This window comes from Cibotium barometz, chromosome 61, assembly GCF_041138505.1.
Source record: "Cibotium barometz isolate CiBa-2024 chromosome 61, ASM4113850v1, whole genome shotgun sequence".
Classification (NCBI taxonomy): domain Eukaryota; kingdom Viridiplantae; phylum Streptophyta; class Polypodiopsida; order Cyatheales; family Cibotiaceae; genus Cibotium; species Cibotium barometz.
Window position 1 is genome coordinate 27,226,096 of NC_141106.1, and position 9,724 is coordinate 27,235,819.

Here is a 9,724-nt window from a genome sequence, read left to right on the forward strand (position 1 = left end):
CAAGTAATTAAATGGTAAAAGAGGAATTTTTTGTAAATTTATTTTTATGCAAAAAGAGGAATTTCTATGATATTTGATATCCAAGTAATTAAATGGTAAAAGAGTAATTTTTGGCATATTTCAAATATGAGTGTTTATCAAAAGTGGGATTTTGAGCATTATTAATTTCATTAGGAAATATGGTAGAATTGATTTTTGTAAATCCCATGAATCTTTTACTCAAAAGAAGAATATTGAATATATTTCACTTGAGAAATTTGAGAAAGAATATGAAAATATCCATCGAGAAAAAGTACCTTCTTTAACTAGGCCAAGCAATTGGCAGAAACTTAGAAAAGTCCCATCGGTATCGAAAGTAGAATACAGTACTAAAAGTGGATGTGATAAGATGTGATGTAGAGCCGAATGAATGTAAATGAATGTGATAGAATGTAAATAAATGCGATGTGATAAGATGTGAATGTGTTGTGATAAGATGTGAATACGATGTGATAAGATGAGAATGCGATGTGATAAGATGCCAGTTGGATGTGATGAGATGTGATGTGATGTAAATGGATGTGGATGTGGATGTGATGAGATGTGGATGTGGATGTGGATGTGATGAGATGTGATGATATGTGAATGGGTGTGATGTGATGTAAATGGATGATAATGAGATGTGATGTGATAAATGTGCATGTGAATGAATGGATGGATGTGGATAGATGTGCATGTGAATGAATGGATGGATGTGGATAGATGTGAATGTGAATGAATGGATGGATGTGGATAGATGTGCATGTGAATGTGAATGGATGGATGGATGTGGATAGTTCTCGTTAATCTTTATGCTTATTTGTAATGCTTTCTTTCAGTAAATCTCTCTCTAAAAGAATAGCCATCTTTATGGCTAAATCCTTTGAAAAAGGATGCTTCTCAATGATAGTCTCTTAATTCAAAGCTAAACTCTAGGCTTGATAAGCTAGAGATTAAGAAAATTATATTTTTATGGTTTTGTGTTAACAAAATAATGGTTATTTCTTTTAGATTATTTATAAGTAGTTAAAAACTACTTTGATTGATTCTAAATGAGAAATAAATTATCCTATCAATTTGAAAAAATAGAAATAATGGAATTAGCTTAATCTAGTGAGATAATCATAATTAAGTTTATGATTATGGTTAAAATTATGATTTAAATTCATAATTTGATTTTAAGCATAAAAAAGGAACTACTATCATATTTCCATTACAAGTTTTATTCTTTAGAAAAATTTGAGAATTATCAGTAATAGCACAGCAAAGCTATGGCAAAAATTTTAGAAAATAATACATATCTTATTTTTATGCATAATGCTAAAAGAGAACTTCCTACCATATTCTAGGATTGGACATCCTATGAAAAAATAATGATTTTCATTATATTCATGAGAAATAATTTTTTTTTGTAACTATGCATAATTAATTGATTAAGAAAAGAGTAAATTTTGGTAAATTTATTTTTATACAAAAAGAGGAATTCCCATGATATTTGAGATCCAAGTAATTAAATGGTAAAAGAGGATTTTTTGGTAAATTTATTTTTATGCAAAAAGAGGAATTTCCATTATATTTGAGATCCAATTAATTAAATGGTAAAAGAGAAATTTTTGGTAAATTTATTTTTATGCAAAAAGAGAAATTCCCATGATATTTGATATCCAAGTAATTAAATGATAAAAGAGTAATTTTTTTACATAATTCAAATTATGTGTATTTATCAAAAGTGAAATTTTGAGCATTATTAATTTTATTAGGAAATATCGTAGATTTGATTTTTTGTAAATCCCATGAATCTTTTACTCAAAAGAAGAATATTGAATATATTTCACTTGAGAAATTTGAGAAAGAATATGAAAATATCCATCGAGAAAAAGTACCTTCTTTAACTAGGCCAAGCAATTGGCAGAAACTTAGAAAAGTCCCATTGGTATTGAAAGTGGAAAACAGTACTAAAAGTGGATGTGAAAAGATGTGATGTAGAGCCAAATGAATGGAAATGAATGTGACAGGATGTAAATAAATGCGATGTGATAAGATGTGAATGCGATGTGATAAGATGTGAGTGGATGTGATAAGATATGAGTGGATGTGATGAGGATAGATAAGATGTGAGTGGATGTGAATAGATGTGATGAGGATGTGAGTGGATGTGATGAGATGTGATGTAGATGAATGTGATGTGATGTGGATAGATGTGATGAGATGTAATATGATATGATTGGATGAGAATGGATGAAGACGATGGGAATCCATATGACTGGATGTGGAATAAGCAATGTGAATTGATGTAAAAGAATGTGGAATAACGAGAAATGATGTGGAACAATGTGGAAAGATGAGAGTTCGTTAGAAACTGTATTTATGACCTGTTTTTAAATGACTCTTTTTTGTCAAGAATGCTGGGGAAGCATTTTGACCATCTTGTGAATGAGGTCGTGGAGACCTAACTGAGAAGAGTCAACGGAGGACGTCTCACGTAGCAAGGTCGAGGACTTGACCAGCCTCGGTTCGATTTAAATGGTGAGCTTCTGGTACGGTGGATGAGGGACCAAGGAAGCGACCTATGAAAGAAACACTAGGTGACCTGTGAAGGAGCCTAGAGGGTGCTGACCATACAGTGCTCGGGCTCTGGGTTGTTGAAGATACCCACGCGTACGTCGAGAAAGAAAAATGGAACAAGGTGTTAGAGTTGTTTTTTGAACTCGGGCATGGATCTGGTTGATTGTCGTTGTTGGTCCTTAACGGATGAGTCCATGGCTCTTTTATATGGATCTGTTGGTTACTGATCTTCAAACGGAGAGTTCATCTGGATTTTCTTATGTGATTATATTGCCGGGTACTATGAGCTAGGAACTATTGAAAAGGCCCCTAAGTGAATAGGTGGTGAGCGTTCTGGTTGCCAATGATGTCATAGGTACATCGATGAAGGAATGATTGGAAATTAGAATTCAAGTTGGATATTTTAGAGGATTATGATCAGTGATACTATGGTTTCATTAAAAGATTGTTTTAAAGACAGCTAAATTTGTGAAACATGCAATTTCATATTGGGTGTGTAAGTGGTGTGACTATCTTGAAGTTTGCTTGAAGCGCTGGCTAGGGGGATTGGGAACTTTTTTCCCTGATACCCGGGACAAAACATAACCAAATTTCTAAATGGATCCTATCACTGCAGTGATTGGGCAATTGGCTAACCCATGGGATTGGATGGGGTTAGGTTGGACTGATGGATCCCTAAAATGAGACTCAATTCTGTTAAGTTATGATAGTCAAATTAAATCTCGGATAATCCTTGTTCTATGGAAAAGAATCAACGGTTCTGCCTCTTGATGAGGAAAAAAGCGTTGGACTCTATGATCCAAGTGCAAGTCTTTTCCTTGATCTAACCATGAGACTTATAGGTTCAGTCGGATCAGTTTGGTTAGTGATGAACTTGACTACGTCAGAATAAAATTATCCTGGAGTAATCGCCTATGTCTGCTGGGCGAGGGAAGTTTTTTCGAGTTTGGTTTTGGAAGAACCGAGGGATTAGTCTCTTGTCCGGATACTTGTGGGCAAGGCCCCGAGTGAGAGGCGCTCCCCTATGCAAGAAGTGCTACTTTCGCTCTGCTAGCACCCCTAAATTCGTTGCACGGAGGGAGCACGGATCTTTCAACTGGTATCAAAGCGAATTGGCTAAAGTGGATCAATCGAGAAGCAAGAAATGTCAAAATATTATGAAGTACCAGTAAAAGATTGTAATTGTACAATGAAATTCATACAAATTGATATCCAAAATGAAAATTCATAAATTGGAAGTTGGGTCTTCAAATGGAAGTACCGCAATTGTATGGAATCCCTGACTTGCTTGAGGCCTAGATATGATAGTATTTACCTTATAGCTCCAAGGACCATGACAACCCATATATACCGTGGGTATATTTGCAGCTCTTTACTGATAATATATACGAGTAAATCTAAGACCTTGAAGTTATAAGCAAAAATGCTATCCAGAGGATGAATTCGAATGCTGGTTGATATGATTTTAGAATTCTGGTTGAGAATTGATGAGTTGATTTGGATTCTGATTGAAAGATGATGATTCTTGAATTCTGGTTGAAGGAAGATAAGTTGAACAAAGCCACAATGAGGATGAATGGGACGAATCCTAGTGATGATGTTAGTAACTGGAATGACTTCAGCAAATCACTATGAGATTAGTGGATTGTGCTAACAGAAGACTCCTGTTAACCTTTGACCCAATGGATCTAATTAAGGGATGACAAATTGAGAACTTGCATCACTGAAATTCTCGTGTGGAGGAATGTTCAGATGAAATTTTTGGTCTGATGGACTATTATTGTGTTAAGGGTATGAATGATATGTTTTGAATGAATTGTTCTCTCATAATGAGTTCTATGTGTTCTTCTTGTAGAAGGGATCTTTATCCCAGAATTCTGCGTGGGTTGACCAGACTATAAGCAACCCCAGAATCAGTTAGATCTTAAGGTGAAAGCGTTTATCCTCTTGCTGCAAGATGAGGACATCTTGCATTTTTTAAGTGGGGTTCTAGCTTTCGAGGAGTAAAGGTATAAGAACCTCCCCTTCTGTTCTTGAAATTATTCCCCTCTCTGAAATAGAAGAAAGATCTTGTTTTACCTTGTTTTGGCCTAGAGAGAGATAATCCAAAATTGAGATATCTTTGGATATTCTTGTGCAAGGCAGAGCCTCTCACTCGGGGCCTCACCCACAGATATCCGGACAAGAGACTAATCCCTAGGTTCTTCCAAAACCTAACCCGAAAAAACTTCCCTTGCCTAGCACACATAGGCGATTCCTTCAATATATTTTATTCTAACGTAGTCAAGGTCATCATTAAACAAATTGATCCAACCAAACCCGCCGTAAGTCTCATGGTCAGATCAAGGAAGAGACTTGCACTTGGATCATAGAGTCCAACACTTTTTTCCTCATCAAGAGGCACAACCGTTGATTCTTTTCCATAGAACAAGGGTTATCCAGGATTTACTTTATCTATCATAACATAACAGAATTGAGTCTCATTTTAGGGATCCATTAGTTCAGCCTAACCCAATCCAATCCCATGGGTTAGCCAACCGCCCAACCACTATAGTGATAGGATCCATTTAGAAATTTGATTATGTTTTGTCTTGGATACTAGGGAAAAGAGTTCCCAGACCCCCTAGCCGGTGATTCAAGGCAAACTTTAAGATAGTCACACCACTTACACACCCAATATGAAATTGCCTATTTTATAGATTTAGCTGTCTTTAAAACAATCTTTTAATGAAACCATAGTATCACTGATCATAATCCTCCAAAATATCCAATTTGAATTCTAATTTCCAATCATTCCTTCATCGGTGTACCTATGGCATCATTGGTAACCAGAACGCTCACCACCTGCTCATTCAGGGGCCTTTTCAATAGTTCCTAGCTCATAGTACCCGGCAATATAATCACATAAGAAAATCCAGATGGACTCTCCGTTGAAGATCAGTAAGATCAACCAATAGATCCATATAAAAGAGCCATGGACTCATCTGTTGAGGACCAGCAAGGCCAATCAACCAGATCCATGCCCGAGTTCTGTAAACAACTCTAACACCTTGTTCCATTTTCTATCTCGATGCACACGTGGGTATCTTCGGCGACCCAGAGCTCGAGCACCGTATGGTTAGTACGCTCTAGGATCCTTCGCAGGTCACCTAGCGCTTCACTTATAGGCCGCTTCCTTGGTCCCTCATCCACCGTACCGGAAGCTCACCATTTAAATCGAACCGAGGCTGGTCAAGACCTCGGCCGACCTTGCTACATGAGATGTCCTCCATTGACTCTTCATCAACTGTTGCAACTTTATCACTTAGGTCTCCCACGACCTCATTCACAAGATGGTCAAAAGGTTCTTACACCTTTACACCTTAAAATTTGGAGGGAGAAATCTTACATCCTACCCCACTTGAAAAACGCGAGATCTGCTCATCTCGTAGGTCGAGTATGATCTCTTTCATCTTCTTCTTCTTCTTCAATCACTTCTAGCATTACTGCCTTGGAAGTGGACGGCCGATTTGGGAACATCTCTCTTTGACTTCCCCTATTCTGAGGTGGAGGTCTTGCATTACTTTGGATTGAAACTGCGGGTTGGTTAGAGGGGCTACCTTTGGGATTTCTCTGATTTTTGGCGAAATGAAACTTGATTACTCTGGAAGGAAGGAGCTAGATTCTGGAATCTTGATCCCTGATTTTCCTACCCTAAAAACCTTGTTCTAAAAGGAGTTACGCAATCCATACTGCGATGTCCAAATCCTTGACAGTTATAGCATTTCACTCCCTTGTTCAAGGGTGGAACTTCTGAAGTTGAATTCCAAGGGATTGAGTTCACGGAAAGGACATTTCTTCCATTCTAGAACTTCCCATATCCCGGGCTTGACCTTTTTACCTCTTAGATGGTGAAAGGTTGGAATCACCTTCTGGAGCTAAAAACCTTTTGAAAGGTGATGGTGCTAGCTTCGACGAGACCTTGACATCAAAGGCCTTGGTGAAATCCTTCGCCATCCGCACTGCTTCGGCCATGGAAACTGGCTTGGCATTCTTCACTAGGATATTCAAAGGTTCGTTCAGTCCCTGAATAAACCTGGCCATCAGCTATTCTTCATCCAACAGTGCGAGTATTTGAGGAGGAGAGCGAACGCTTGGTGATATACTTCAATAGTTCTGCTCCCCTAGGTTAACTCTAAGAATTTCGTTCATCTTTGTTTCCAAAAAGCTGGGAGGCCAGAATCTCTTCCTTAGGTAAATTTTGAGATCATTCCATGTCTAAGTGTTTCGATCCACGCAGTTTGTCTTGCAGTGGTTTCTCCATGCTACTCTGGCTATTTCTACTATCTTCAGCCTTGCAAGAGCCATTTTGCTCTTCTCATTGTACCCTTGACATTGAAGAACTCTTCCATTGCTTCGATCCACTTCTCCACAGTCTCGCCCAAGTTTTTCCCTTCACCCTTAAAAGGTCCAGGCTATGATCTATGAAGAGTTTTATGAACATCCAAGTCGAGCTCTTCCTCATCGAGTTGGGGGTTATCATTCCTACCACGACGACCTCGATCCATGATCCTATCAATAAGAAAATTCTTGTTAAGTCCTTTTATTTACAATTCAAATCCGACTTTCGATCCAATTGATTCTGGGGTTCTTTAGATTGGTAAGCTCTCCACAGAATCATTGGATAAAGATCCCTCATATAGAACTCATTATCAGATAACAATTCATTCAGAACATATCTTTCATATTCTTAACACAATAATGGTCCATCACACCAAAAATTCCATCTGAAGATTCCTCCATGGAAGTTTCACTTATGTAGGTTTTTAATTTGTCATCCCTTAACTAGATCCACTAGGTCAAGTGTTAACAATAGCAATCTGTCAACACAAACCACTAATCTCGTATAGTGATTTACTGAAGTCATTATCGTCATTCCCGTTATGAACATCATCACAGGGACTTGTCCCATTCATCCTCATTATGGCTTTGTTCAACTGATCGCTTTTCAACCAAAATTCAAAAATCATCTTTTTTTCAATCAGAATCCAACTCAACTCATCAATTCTCAACCAGAATTTTAAAATCATATCAACCACATTTGAATTCATCATCTAGATAGCATTTTTACTTATAATTTTAAGGTCTTAGATTTACTCGTATATATTACCAGTAAAGAGCTGCAATTATACCCTCGATATATACGGGTAGTCACGGTCCTTGAAATTATAAGGTAAATACCATCATGTCTAGGCCTCAGCAAGTCACGGATTTCCATACAATTGCAGTACTTCATCTGGAGACCCACTTTCAATTTTATGAATCTTCATTCTGAATATTAATTTGTATGAATTTTATCACACAATTACAACCTTTTACTGGTACTTCATAAATTTTTGACATTTCTGGCTTCTCGGTTGATCCACTTTAGCCAATTCGCTCTGATACCAGCTAAAAAATCCCTGCCCCCTCCGCGCAACGAATTCGAGAGTGCTAGTAGCGTAAGTAGCACTCCTTGCGCGATGCAGGGTGCTCTCACTCGGGGCCTTGTAAGATTCCTCTCTAGCCCCTCAAGATGTACAATATCTTCCCTTGTAATCAATTCCCTTTTCAGAATAATAAAAGATCTTGTTTCTAGCTATTTTGGCTTAGAGAGAGAGAGAGAGAAAATATTCTAGAGAGAGGTTATTAAGATTTTAGATACTTTTGGATGGAAAAATATCTCTTCTTATTAAAATAAATTTTCCCGAAACAGAAGTTCAAAAAGATTTTCAGAAGGTGCATTAGAAATAAATTATAATATGTTCAGAAGGCCTTATCCTAAGGGTCCAGATTTTCTGAAAAATTTAAATTAAGGTTTTGAGGGGCCAATCAGATTCATCCAAATGTATGGAGGAGATAAATTGAAGAAATAAAGAAAATCTCCCAAAAAATGAGTAAATACTCACATAAGATGAAGAGTGGACTAAGGACCAAAGGAAATACTAAAAAAATGAATTTTTGACACCTCGGAGAGGGGATTCCCCCTCATGAAGGAGGCGCCTATTTCACATGTGTGGTGGAGTTTTAAATTCTCAAATATTGAGATATTTCATCTCTCCTCTCTCCTAATTCAAGTCTAGTTCTAAAAAGTAAGCTAAACTGACCCAAAAATGGTCAAAAATCGACCAAACTGATCTGAAAAATTCTAGAATCAGTTTACTTGGTTAGAAGCTCACTTTTTCCTACAAATAGAAGCCTCCCCCTTTGTAGAAGCTTAATAGTGTTTTATGCACTATTACTCTACTCCACCCCAGAGCCAAAAACAGTGAATTTATTGATAATTCATTAGTTTTTGACCTTTCCCTCTTCAAAAGAATTGGTGGCCACTCTTGTTGCAAATAAGAGTAGATCCCTCAAACCATCAAGCCAAAGGAAAGCTCACAGAAATTCAAGTAAGCTAGAAATCCTACTTTTTCTTTATTCTTTTTAATGGTTTTCTAATTTTTGTTTTCTTTAAAATGAAAAAATGATGTTATGCCTTGTTGGAAAGGCTCTCCCTCTCTTCATTCTTAAATTGTTAGAATTAAACTTTTCATATTGTTTCTCTTTTAAAAGTGGAATTTGATTAGTTTAGAATGCTTTAAACCATTTGGGATAATTTTTAAGTAACTTGAGGGGATAGAAAAATTTGAAAAATGGTCAGCCATACAAAGGACGTTATGGCAAAATTTTCTTAAATTTTGTGAAATAAGTTTTATCTTTTATTATTCAAAAAGAGTAATCCCCACCATTTGTGCATTCTAAAAGTGTTATTTTCATTCTAGGCATAGAAAAATGCATAGTAGAAATATTTTTATTATAAAAGTGTTATTTCCATTAAAATTTAAATTCTATGCATAGAAAGATGCATATTGGTTATTTTTTTATTATAAAAGAGTGATTTTCATTAGATTTAAATTCTATGCATAGAAAGATGCATATTGGTTATTTTTTTAGTTCATAGTACTCGGTAATATATTCACTTATAAAAATCAAGATGGAATCTCTATTGAAGATCAGCAAGATCAACCAACAGATCCATATAAAAGAGCCATGGACTCATCCGTTGAGGACCAGCAAGGTCAATCAACCAGATCCATGCCCAGTTTCAGAAAACAACTCTTACTCCTTGTTCCAATAT